The sequence below is a fragment of the Lepidothrix coronata genome, unplaced genomic scaffold (assembly GCF_001604755.1).
Source record: "Lepidothrix coronata isolate B3197 unplaced genomic scaffold, Lepidothrix_coronata-1.0 Scaffold162, whole genome shotgun sequence".
NCBI lineage: Eukaryota > Metazoa > Chordata > Aves > Passeriformes > Pipridae > Lepidothrix > Lepidothrix coronata.
Genome location: NW_016690342.1, coordinates 122,092 through 135,859, shown reverse-complemented (window position 1 = coordinate 135,859; position 13,768 = coordinate 122,092).

The following is a 13,768-nucleotide window of genomic DNA, read 5'->3' as shown; positions in this document are numbered from 1 at the left end:
AAAATAGCTCCAACTACCATTTTATGACTGGAAGGATGATGCAGGGATGCCCATAATTGTCTTACAATCCACACTTTTGATTCACCTACTTTGATCAACCTACAATTACAGTAGCAAAAGAATTTGTACCTGTTAACAGCAAATAGTGCACCCTTTGTCTAGATTAAAACTGTTGGCATAATACAGAGCCCCTCTGGCAAGTGTATGTGAGAATGGTAAGTTCCACTTCAGTTTTGGCCACTTGCCCCTATTACCCTTTTATGTTCAAACAAATGCAAAAAGCTGTGATAATTAGGTGGTTTATCCCCACTAATGCTGCAAATCTCAGTTACCTGAATCAGTGGGATAATAGACCACATGACTGAAATTGGTGACAAGGTCTTCACTGTCAGTTTGCTAATGAATGCCATAATTATCTCTAGAAGATAAGAAATCTCAGAGAAGAGTAGGCAGAAAAGACCAAAGCAGAAGTCCCAGGAGAATATCCAATAAATCTTTGCTACATTAAGCATTTACCATAGGAACCATACTGCAAAAATAAGGAGTGAAAATGAAGGGATCTTCAGGCTTCCATGATTGTGATAGGTTATCTGGCAATGATTATCATCTGATCAGACACTCCTATGTTGTCCTACAAAATCCTCCTATCTTGCAAAAGGCAAATCCTTTTGCTTCTTTCATGTTTCAGGTTTTACACATGCAAAATCATGGAGTTCTTCATGTGTCATGCTATGATGTGAAGGATCATTAAAGCTTTATGAAGATAGACCCAGACTTCTAAATGAATTTTAGCTCTCTGGGAAGTGATTGGGACTCCAAAATATGCTGGGTTGTGGTCAAAGGCACAAAATACCTGCAAAATGTTTATTTGCAGTGATGTCAGTGGTTGGAGTCAACAAAGAAGAAGCTGCTCAATAGAACAAGTGGTTAGAAAGAAATGAGGTCAATGACCATCTTATCTCTGTTGTTCAGAGCAAATACTATTGAGCCTTGCCTTGTGTTTCCAGATTGCTGAAGGCTTTTGAGAACCAGCTCCAGTTGTGAATCAATGGGATGTGATGATTCCATCTGTGTGTGTGAGTCTAGGTAATGGGGAAGCTGCTTGATTTCTGGAAAACAGAACAAACCACAAAAAAATTTCTTGAGACCCTGCTCTCCCTATCTAGAGAGAGCAGGGAAGATAGAGGGGCAACTGCAGGAGATTGGGAGACATTAATCCACAAATGACAGCAAGAAGAAAGGAGAGGGAGAACCTTACTGCAGGGAGGCTTTTGTGTAGACAAAAATGCTACTAAATGGCACTATGACAAGAAAGGGTGATCTTTGCTTGGGAGGAAAATTAGGTCTTGATATTTAAAAATGTTATTTGTAGATTTTCTAGGAAACTTGTGCCATCACGGACCACTGAATCCTTGGAGGGTGCTGGAGAGAACTTTTGGTTTTGGAAAGCAAATGAAATGTCTGGTTTAGATTTTGATATTAATTTGTGGGGAGGAATTTACTGTGAATCCAAAAAGGACCGGTAAGTGGGATGAAAACGATCATGGGGATTTACTTTATTTCTTTAAAGAGAAGAAAATGAGTGATAATTAAAGTTAAGCTTAAGGATTGATAAGGAGTTAGGAAAAGCCATTTGTTCTGAAGAAGTCAATGACAATCTGATTAGAATGGAAAAGTATGTTTAGAGATGATTGTGGCTACAACATAAGGTTTTCTGTAACTTAAAAATGTAGAAGGAATTGGACAGAGTACAAAAATAAGGGCACACACTGGAAGACTATGAGAAGAATTTAATTATTAAGGGATCAGAGAAGAAAGGTGTTGCACAGAATAAAGTTTCTATTAGCAAGGGACACTAAAGGAGAGGGAAAAGGTTATACAGACATACTGGAAATGAGATAAATGCCAGCTCAAACGTGGGACAGGAAAACTTCTAAGGTTTTCAGAAATTGTTTTTTATCATCAGGAATGGACTGAGAGTACTCCACCTTGTCTCAAAAGAAGACTGGACTTGGAAGGTCCTTGCAACTTCCCTTATGGTTTGCCTTTCTCTGATCTATGTGACAAATGAGGATTTTTGCCATTAAATCACAAAGCAGCAGTAATTAATCATCATCCTTTGAAAAAGAAAGTATTTAATGATTTATTAATATCTACTTGATTCTGAAGAAAGCACTGCTTTACTGAATAGCAAGTTTCTGAAAGTATAAATCAGTATGCTCAGTAAAAGACATATATTTTTTAGGGAGGACAGGACTCATAGTTCTGAACAGAAAATACTGATCAAGTCAGATGTGAGTGCAAATTAATGCCTCTTGCTGCTTGTCATCAGTTGTATGACAACTAGCTGCCATTCACCCATTTCCAAATGGAAATACATTTTCAAATGGAAATACAAAGTCCTGATGGAGCCCAGCTTGAATTCACAGTAGGAGAAATTGTGTGCTCCAAATTTTGAGTTCCTCCTGCTGAGATCACTGAGTTATATGTTATGCTGCTGCACACACTGCTTCAGCATTTGATCTTTTCCATGACATCCTTTAACAAATAACTTTTCTCAGTCAATGAGGAAGGCAAATAGACACTAGCTTGCCTTTCATATGTTTTGCCAGTTTTCAGTCATCTATATCATACTAAATTATGTCTCTATTAGCCTTCCTCTCCGTGCCTATTCTCCTCCTTTGAAGAAGCATGTTTCCTGTCTTCTTGGATGCCTCTGAGTCTAAATGTCTAAAAATGTCTAATCTCATAATCAAATGAACAAGATTTTCATTCATAGTCATAACACTAGCGTTTCTTAACAAAATGTTAAATGTTGGATCTTTCCCCCTACGTAGACTCCAGCTGAGGATTTCACTTTGCAGACTCATGTCTAAATTATCTCTCTCTAGTGCTAATTCTGATCTACATAATAACCTTTTTACAAACACAAGACAATCAGTAACATTCCACAAGTGGTGCCTCTCTAAGGCAGTGTTGATTCTGCTGCAGTTTCCCCTTGTAAACCCTTGGTCGATACTCACCCTTCCCTTCTTCCTACAGTAAGACCTGCAGCAGCAAGCTCTCAATCTCAAAGCTTCATTACCAAGTATAGGTGATTGTATTAATGAGTTTAGAATTTTGTGTTTATACTTTTTTTTTCAAGAAAAATGCCTATCAGTTTTTGGCCTTGATATTTCACAAGAAAATCAGCATTTAAATATTTTTTGTTTAAAATATCTGAGCCCAAAAGGGTTAAATAATTAACTTGTAATACAAACAACAAGATCAAACTAAATTATTTATTGGGGTATGGTCTAATGGAATATGGAATTTGAATATGACCTGTCAGTGCAGAATCTTCTAAGTGTTTAAATTCCAGGACTGAAGTGCTTTGAATGTGTAAAGTCATTCTGCAGCAGTAATAAATTGTGAAAAAAACCAGCTGTTCTGGGGCTGTGAGCTAATTTGTATAAATGGAGAAGCCTGAAATACCTGCAGTCATCATATCATCTTAATTATCTGAGATATGTAGTTATTTAAATGCTCATGTACATGTTCAGACATGCAGACATTCACACACACACACAACTTTTTAGAAAATAAACTTTGATACCAAAGTGGGGCATTTTAAGAATGGACTTAGCTCTTGATCTAATTCTTAAATTCACTGCATCAAAATTGCTATTTTCATTTCATTACAGCCTAGTTTTTTTCCCCAGGTGGAGCCTACGTAGTGGGTTTCATTGTGGTTTTCAAGTGTGAGAAGATTGAAATGTTTTATACTGTTAAGGTAATTTGAATCAAAGGAAAGGTAAAGATGCTTCTTGTGTTTTAGATTAGAATCTAATTATAAGTCTGACTTGGAAATTGTCAGAAAAATACTTCTGTCCTCAGGGACTAAGTCTGGTAAAGCTGAAAGGGGTGCCCATTCTTATGTATTAGAAACACAGTGGTTTATTCCGTGTGGCAAAACTGAGTTCAGGTCCAGCTAAGGAGTAGGCAAGAATACCTTCATAGTAAAATCTCCATGGGAGCAGGCTGACGTGGGTGTCCAAGTAGAGGCTTTTTCATTACTAGATACAGTTAATTTCTGTCCTTACAATCAGTGTCAGGCTGGTTTGTGCTTTGAACCACATGAGTTTACAGTCTCTGTCTTGTACTCCGTTACTTCAGATTCTTTGGGTGTTCGTTGTCCTCTGGATTTTACTTTATAAGTTAAATTCCCAACTATTGCTTCTGCAAAGCCTGCACCAGTGTTAAAAGTTTCTGATCACAGCTCTTCTACAGCTTGCCAGATTCTTCTCCCATCAGTATATGACTCCCATTAACAACTAATTAACTTCTACTTTTTAATAAACCCTCCCAAATGCCTTTAACTCCAATTGCTATTTCATCTAGAATTATTGCTACTATAATTTCACCAAAGTAGTATCCTTCAGCTCAAAACAGTATCCCAGAGCTCTGAGGTTAAGATCTGTCAAAAACTGTCAACGAACATCACCCTTTTTGCTACTAACAGTTATACAACAAAAGGCACCATCTGCATTTCTTTTTGAAGTGAACTGTGTATCAGACTTACTGCATCCATTCTACTTTTCTCTACCAAAATCATACATGAATAGACAAAACTACCAGATGCATTTGCTCAGGCAGCTTTAAAGAGACAAGACTTTTCACATGCTGGCTTTTCAGTTGCTCACTGCAGGCAGATGCATCTGAAATATCTATTTATAAGTTCAACAAGTACCCATTATACTCTTTACTGTTTGAATTGAAGCTGGAGGCTTCATTTTACTCATAGCAACACAATTGTTTTATCTCAGCCTCTGCTGAGCCTTTAAAACTGTGTTTGTTGGTTTGTGGTGGGCTAAGGGTATCTCTACTTGTGTTTTGAAAAATGGTATTCATTCCAAATAGGCTTGTCCAAAGGAACACGGTGCTCGTTCTTCATTGCTGACTGGACAGAGTTCATGTTGCTATAATTGAGGTTTCACTCAAAGGCTGCTAATACTAAAATGGACTATTGATTATAGACTTCAGCAAGATTTTGACCAGGTGTTCTATCATTTTCTCACAAATTTCAACCTGTATTATTACACTTAAATTAGAACAACATCTTCTCAATAGCTTCTAAGAGTGCAAACACAGTAAAAGAGGGTCAGAGGAAACAGGGCAAAAAAATACATTGTGATTTTCATGTGCACAAGATTTGCAAACAGCCATTGCTGTTCATGGTGACAGGCAGCTGCAATCATACCACATTTTATGCTAGTTACACATGCCAATCTCTTCCAGCTCATTATGGATTTTAATGTTTGATTGGATCAGCAATTCATTAATACTTAGAGTGAAATTCAGGATTTTTATCCTTTGAGAAATTCCCATGTTTCAATGTGGATTTTTATGCCAAATTAATGTAAAAGGATCATATTACCCAGAGATAGGGCATCAGGTTTGTGATAGGAGTCAGTCATAGTGGTATGTCCAAACGTACATCTAACGCTTGAATACAGAATGGAAACTGGATATTGTACTAATATTAGTCTTTGAACCCTACTAGCTATGGAAGCTAAGGAGAAACGTTTTGCTCCCTATGAACAGGAGTTTTACTGATGAGATTTTTTATTCTTTTACCTCCACCTGAAGTCCTTTAGTCCGATTGTGGCTGAGACAGAAAGCAGATGGTGTTCTTAGGGAACACGAGTTCTCCAGTGACAGTCCAGTGGCAATATTTAAGTACTTTGTGACTCTTTCTTCTGGTTTACTGTAACTGAGGCTTTTGAGGATGATGTTTGATAGTCTTCCAAGTCATCTGGTGTGCTACGTCTGGAGGGACCCAATGGTTCTGAAAAACATGCTCTGGTGAAAACAAGAAGCTTTAAAATCACCTCTAACAGATACAGAGGAACAAATCAAGAAATGGAGGGCTTGGAATAATTTCTTCCTGGCTGCTTAGTGTCTTGGCAAAAATGCTTGATGAGCCTCACCAAGGCAGGAATGCAATCACCTGGCCAAGTATAACTACATAGATGGAACGACCAGCATATTTAACTGAGAAAAAACAGATAATATTTCCAGGAGTTTTGGGCATAGTCTGCCTTTCCACAGATTTGTGTCCTTGGTCCAGCCAATCTGAGTTTTCTGCTACTGATAAACAGTTGATTTCACACTGCCTTTCTTCCAGGTGAACATGTTTTCATCTGCCTGGCTGCCTGTTTCCCACAGAATCTATAGAAATCTATTTATATTCAGTGTTTCTGTCAAGTCTGGTTGAGTTTGGGCAACTGATTCCAAAGTTACAAGAGAGGGAAAACTAACAGAGTGAAGTCGCAGAAGCCCTGTTTCCTGGAGAAAAGGAAAAATGGAAAATGGGGTGAGATAATCCTTCATTCTGGTAGCTATTGTCTCTTGCAGATGTCCATAGTGAATAACATGATGCAGCAGGGAAATGACTAGAGAGACACAGGAAGATCTACCTCTACTGTCAGGCTGTTGTGCAACAGTCAGACCCATATGCAGTGCCCGATACAATTGATACAGCTATCAGAATTTGATGTACTCAGATACAGCTACTAGGAAATATTTGGGTGTCATTTGGCTGTGCAGGCCCTGGTTCTTACCTACATAGATAGAATGGTAACTTGTGGTGTATTGTCCAATTCATTTCTGTGGGAGAATCTTTACTGTTTGCATTGGGGTGGTGGTAACAAACCACACTGGTGATGTCTGGTGTTTCACATAGGAAGAGTAGAAACAGAGATTTTTTTTTTTCATATGAATAGGCATAGATTTGGGATATTAATTACATCATTTACTATGTCAGGCTGTTGCCTATGTTTGTTTACTTGGGAATGTAATACTTCTTTCTTTCTTCCTAGGATTTTGTGGGACGTTGGTATCCATGCTCTGCCTGCTAATCTCCAGAAGAGAGGCAGTGATCCAGTGACGAAATGTGCAGCGCCTGCAGCTCTGAATGAATTCCTGCAATCATAGCTGGCAGTGCTCTGGAAAGTCAGGTATTTTCAGGAAAAGGATAGTACTACACATCCTTTCCTGCAATTTTTCTAGTGATAGCCATTGACAGCCCTTTTCCCATTCTTTAGAGGTTCATTTGAACAAACAAACCTCAAAACTGTGAAAAATCCAGAAAAATTGCAGCTACATTTGATAGTCTTAAAAATCCCTAGGGTTTCAAAAGTATGTCAGCTTTAAGATACTGAAGCAAGATCAGAGCACAGTCTTGACCTGGATTACTGTGGTATTTCAAACTATTGTTTCCCAGATGCTGACAGACTCCTACTAAGGTCAGTAGTCCTTGTGCATCTAGTTGAGGAATTCAGTTGTAGGTACACTGGAGTGCTCATAGCAAACAATCAGCATTGTATTTAAATTTCCACTGAAAACTATTTTCTCCTTCTTCACATGCTTCCTCATGCCCCTGAGAAGATTTAGCATTCTTTGAGAGGGGGAAATCAAATTACTTCAAGAAACAAGATTGATGGGCCTAAGAAAAAAAAAGAAGATTGAAATTCTCAGCTGTTCTCTAAGGCAATTAAATTCTAATTGGAGGAAGTGCCTCGCATTCGACCTGCAGGCTGCACTAGGAAGGTCCTACAAGCTCAAAAGGGACACACATAGCAGAAGCACATATATTTCTTGCTTTAGGCAGCCCTGTATCCAGTGGGCACAACTGAATAATGGGAAGGGCTGACACTGTAATGATTCCTGCTCTCTCACTATTCCAAAACAATAGGAGGCATCCCCTGAGGTGTGAATGACACTCCTGAGGCCTCTCTTGACTTATTGATTCATTACAGCTCCCAAGCAGTCAGTTGCTTATATTTCATCTGGCACTACTCATGTCGGTTACAGAAATTGCACCCTTAGTTATCCCCTTTTCCTAGAACATCTGCCTATGGAGGAGTTTTGGGGCTCTTTTCTCTCAGGGCTACAACTTCCTGCAAACAGACCTCAGTATGAGCTAACTTGGAGTGAAATCTGCACTGCCTTACCCAGCAAAGCAAACTTGCTAGACTCTCAAACCAAGCCTACCTCTTGCAGAAGAGAGTAGTGTTTCTGAGCACCTAAAGCCCAGGATTAACCTCTGCTTAAGCCTTGTTTTCTTCAGAAGAAAGCAGCTTGAGGTTTACTAGTTTCATGAGTAGTAGTGTCAGAACAGTGCTATCAACTGAATATCCCAGCCTGCTCATTCTTCTTCATGATATATTTTCAGGTGCCTCTTCACTGAGGCATTAGAGAGGCGTTGAGGATTGAGAGAAACAGAAGATTGGAGAGAAGGAAGTTAAAAGTAACTGGTGGTCAGGTTTCATTTTTCTGAAATAGTAAGAGCTTCTTTTACTTTAACATAATTCTTCTAGGGATTGCAGTGCTGTAAAATCAGATCAGATGCACTTTTGAGGAATCACAGCCCCGCCAAAAAGTATAGCAATATTTACAGAATCACAAAATGGGCAAGGTTGGAAGGGACCACGGTGGGTCATCTGGTCCAACCTCTCTGCTCAAGCAGGGTCATCCTAGAGCACATTGCACAGGATTGTGTGCAGATGGCTCTTGAATATCTCCAGTGAGGGAGACTCTACAATGTCGCTGGGCAATCTGTTCCAATGCACGGTCACTCGTGCAATAAAGTTCTTCCTCACATTCAGGTGGAACTTCCTGTGCATCAGTTTCTGCTCATTGCCTCTTGTCCTATTGCTTGGCACCACCAAGAAGAGCCTGACTCCATCCTCTGGACACCCTTCCTTCAGATACTAATAGACATTGATGAGGTCCCCTCTCAGTTGTCTCTTCTCGAGGCTGAACCGGCCCAGCTCCTCAGCTTTTCCTCCTAAGAGAGATGCTCCAGTCCCGTCATAATCATAGTTGCCCTCCACTGGACCTGCTCCAGGAGCTCTGTGTCTCTCTTGTCCTAAGGAGCCCAGAACTGGACACAGCACTCCAGATGTGGCCTCACCAGGGCTGAGTAGAGGGGCAGGATCACCTCCCTTGACCTGCTGGCAATGCTCTTCCTAATGCACCCCAGGATACCATAAAAATAAAAATAAAATAAAAATATAATAAAAAATAAAATTTAAAAAATAATAAAAATAAATTCAAAAATAAAAATAAAATTAAAAATAAAATTAAAATAAAATAAAAAATTAAAATAAATTCAGAAATAAAATAAAAATTTAATAAAAAGTAAAAATTAAAATGGAAATGGAAATTAAAAATTAAAAAATTAAAGTAGAAATTAAAATAAAATTTAAATAAAAACATAATAAAATAAATGAAAAATAAATCGAAAATAATATTTTAAATAATTTTATTTTCTTTTTTATTTGGGGGGGTGTTAAATTTTCTCTTTTTTAAAATTTCTTTTTATTTTTTTATATTCTGTTCACGTTTTCGGGAGGACCTGAGGACCTATCGGGATTGACAGAGACAGCAGCCAATGGAACGGTGGGGGAGGCGGTGCGAGTTGCGCCGTGACCAATAGGCGAGCGAAGCGAAGTTCACGGCATCCAATGGGGAGGCGACGGGGGCTGCTGTGCTTGTGTGCCCCTTCTCTCCCTGCTCTGCGCTCTCTCCTCCCGCTCGGGGCACGGCGGGGCAGGGCCAGTTCTCGGTTCCCGTCTCCGCAGTGCTGGTGGCCACCGCCCCGCGTCCACCTGAATCGCCGGACAACAACATGACGGCCGCCTACGTTCGGGAAACGTGGCGCTCCCCTTTCATGCACCGTACAACAAAATGGCGGCCTCCAGGGCTCACCCCTCTCTCCTTAAAGGCTATCTAAGGCGGTCCAGCCCTTCCGACCCACCCCGTGGCCGAGTGGGTCAAGTCTCACCGGGGGAACAATTCTGCTACGAACACATGGGTTTGAATCCCAGCCTCGATTTTAATTTTTATGTCATAAAAAACGGGAACCGGCCCCGCCGTGCCCCGAGCGAGAGGGGAGAGCGCAGAGCAGGGAGGGAAGGGGCAGACAAGCTCAGCAGCCCGCGCCATCTTCCCATTGGCTGCTGTGAAGTTCGCTCCGCTTCTCCATTGGTCAAAGCGTGGCTCGCACCGCCTCCCTCGCCATCCCATTGGCTGCTGTCGCTGTCAATTTCACCAGGTCCCCAAGGAGTGGCAAAATTAAAATGAAAAATAAAATTTTAAAAAAAATTAAATAAAATAAAATTAAAATTAAAAAATAAAATAAAAAGGTAAAAATAAAAATAGTAATAAATTCAAAAATAAAAATAAAATAAAAATAAAAACACTAATATAAAAAATAAACTAAAAAATAAAGTAAAAAATAAAAATAAAATTTACAAAACAAATAAATTAAAAAATTTTTAAAACAAAATAAAAAATGAAAATAAAATAAATATATAAATAGACAGAAAAATAAAAATAAAAATTAAATAAAAATAATTCCTAAAATAAAAATAAAAAATGAAATAAAATTTGGGTAGCAGGCTGTGTCAGCATGTGGCTGGTCAACCCCCTGCCAGCACTGGTGGGTTTCTTCAGCTTCCAACCCAAGCAGAGCTTTGTAGGGCGGCAGTGCCCATCCCCCAGGCCACTCTGTTAAAAGCAGCAGGGTACCTGAGGCACTTGGCACTTAGAGAAATTTTCGTCAAGCTTGTTTGGTATTCCCTGGAGCTACTGTGGTGCTCGCAGTGATGCTGATAACTAAAAGACAGATATGTCCGGTAAGGGAGTTCCCAGAGCCCCCTTTGCCAGGCCCCTCAGCTCTGATAGTCACTTTCCCTTGAATTATGAGACAGCCCTTTATTTAACTGAGGTGGTTGTTGGTCACAAGTGTTTTTTGGAAAACTGACTCCCAAAGGGAACTATGAATATACCTCCAGCCAGCTGCTTCAGCTGCACAGAGTCAGCTGCAGGCTCTGTGGTGAATGAGTGTTCCCTGTGGATATTTCAGTGCCTGTCTACCTTTCGGCTCCTCCTCACAGAGCAGGTGGCTTAGCACAGGTGGGCGAATAACCTTGGTTCCTGTGCGGGTTTTATATAATTTTGTCATTTGCCGAACTTCCAGTATTGTGGGGGAAATCGGGAAGAGCAGAGAAATGGTGGAGAAACATGAGAGACCCCAGCAGTTCCCCCTCTTGCAGAGCAGCAGGAGAAAGGGAAACAGGCAATCAATCTGTCTCAAAGAGCCAGGAGAAGAGCTATTTGATATTAGGTGTGTCTTCCCTTGCAATCTCAGCACCTGACTTCAGGAAATCCCACTTCAGAGCCTCACTTTTTTTTATTGTACAGTTTTGTTGTTAAGAGTGTTGTGTCCTGCTCTGGTGCAAGCAGTGGTGAATCTGTAAAAGCTGTAGAGTAGGTGCAGTTCAGCCTGTAACCTGCCATCCCATGTGGCCTTTGCAGTGTCATTGTCCATAGTTTTGTGAACTGCTCTGGGTGAAGGGATGAATTGCCATGATCTGTTGGCAAACTGGCAAAAGAAAATCAGCACAATGTGCTGTAGGAAAGCTGTAAAAATGCTTACACTAGTAAGGCAGTTGCTGAAATTCAAAGGGCTTTGCAAGTCCCCTTTGAATAAAGAAACTCATTTTTTGACTGTCCTCTGTCAGATGTGCCTGCTGTATGAAACCAACCAAATGTTTTCTCTCTCCCTCTCTTTTTCCAGAGACACTTGATGAAGTTGTGTGCTCTGGTGTTGACCAGTAGCTTCACTGACCTGTTACACTACACCAGATAGGGATTACGGTGACTGAGACTGGAAGAAAACATGCCTTAATTGTTTCCAGGACGTTCAGTACCTTCACGTTTTTTACAGCTTTGAAGACTTAGAAACTTAATTTAGCTATTTTTTTTAATTGTTCAAAAAAAACCTTGAAGGTTTTTGCAGTTTTGAAGACTTAGAAGCCAGTGCTCTGCCACCCTCAGTGTAAAGAAGTTCTTCTTCACCTTGAGGTGAAACTTTTTGTGTTTCAGTTTATGGCTATTGCTCCTTGTCCTGTCCCTGGACACTACTGAAAAGAGTCTGGCACCACCCTCTTGGCATCCACCTTTGAGATATTTATATGGATAAATGAGATCTCCTCTCAGCCTTCTCTCTTGTTCAGCACAGCCCAGTGCCCGTGTGTGTTGTTACCCCTGCCAGGACAGTGGCTGCTGCACCACATGACACAGGGGGTGTGCACCTACTGAAAGATCAGATCACCCTTTTTGGTGGAAAACTTACAGCAGCTATGTGTTGAGTGGGCTTTTTCTTTGAAGTGACAGAGCACAACAACCCCTGCAGACCAGACAAGTCAGATGGGGGAAATTACATAGCTGCCTGTGGACTATTTTTTATTTTTTTTTTTTTTCTGCTGAAACAGCTTTAAAAAGAAACTGCACTGGAGTAAAAGAAACTGCATTAAAATGCCACAAAGTGGCAGTAACACCAACCTTGATGATAGAGCCAAGAAAGAATTACAACTAGAAGTTTCATCTCCTGGCTGAGCGAGCTTTATTTGCTTCCAGTTCCAGCTAAGAGAACATGCAAAGCTTAGGAAATAAGTACAGATGTGGTAAAAGTGGATAGCAAAAAATTTAAGTAGAGCATCTGGAACAGAGAACTTGGTTTTGCAAAACTGCACTGCAGTGATGCTGAATATAGTTTTAAAAGCAGTTGTGGCCTAAATGAAGATAGAAAGCCCCACTTAACTGTGGAGCAGTCTGGAGTTAAGGATTTTTCCAGGCATTTGTTCTAATTAATCTTGAATGGGTTAATTGGCTGAATTTTTATCGCCTGTTGACAACTTGTTTGTAAAATGAATCTCAGTGTCATTGCACGAGGGAGCTGTGGTCCCGTCACACGGGATCAGCTGAGCATCCTACAGCTGTCTCAACAGGCAGAGAGAACACACAGCCAGCAAGATGAACACAACTTCTGGTTCTCATGGTGGTTCAGGGCACTTGTGTCGGGCTGGAGCTGTGAAACTGCGCAGTCAGTGTTGCATTCTGAGCACTCGATTTTATCTCTGACAAACCTTTGTTTGCTCAGGCGTGACCCTGTTCCTCAGTGATTGCTGTTTGTAGATATTTTGCCTGATGATGTGAATTTCTCATGCAGCTTCTTTCCAACTACTAGAAGAGATGGAATCACTCCAGGAATCAAAATGTTGTTGCAAGTGGAGGTAAGATACAGAACTGAGGTCCTGCAGCCAGGATGCACAAAGGCACTCCTGATTTTAGGTGAGTGCAGAAAAAAGTTCAGGGCAGAAAAACGATCTAATAAAATCTCCTGGTGCTTCAGTAGCCTTAGAGCTGCTGGACTGTCTCTAACACTGTTGCTTGCACTGGAATGCAGTGGGGTGGAGCGCAGAGAAACAGGCTGTTCACCCGAGTGCTGCTTTCAGCACCTGCTGCCAGTCCTGCGGGCAGCAGTTGTGCTTTCATTTACCTTCCCATTGCTCCAAAAGAAAGGAGTGCCTCACCAGATCACAAGCAAGAGAAGTTCCTTGGTTTTGATGAACAAACTGCTTCTGACATGTCCAGTCTGGCCTCCGTGTGTAGTGTTAACCCTGAAAGGGTTAACAACTCTGGCACTGCAATAACTGCCCCCTAATCCCACCGCATCTGAAGGAAGACCCTGGAGACAGGCAGGGGATCCCTCCCTCGCCTGGCTGGGATCATCGTTGCCTCCTGCCTCCCGCTGCTTCTCCCGTGCAGCTTTCCGAGGCCGCTGCTTGATGCCTGTTGGTTGTGCTGATAAACACAGGGTGTGAGCTGAGCTCTCTGCCCGCGCGGGCTTGGTAACCCGCAGGGCTGCATCCCCCTC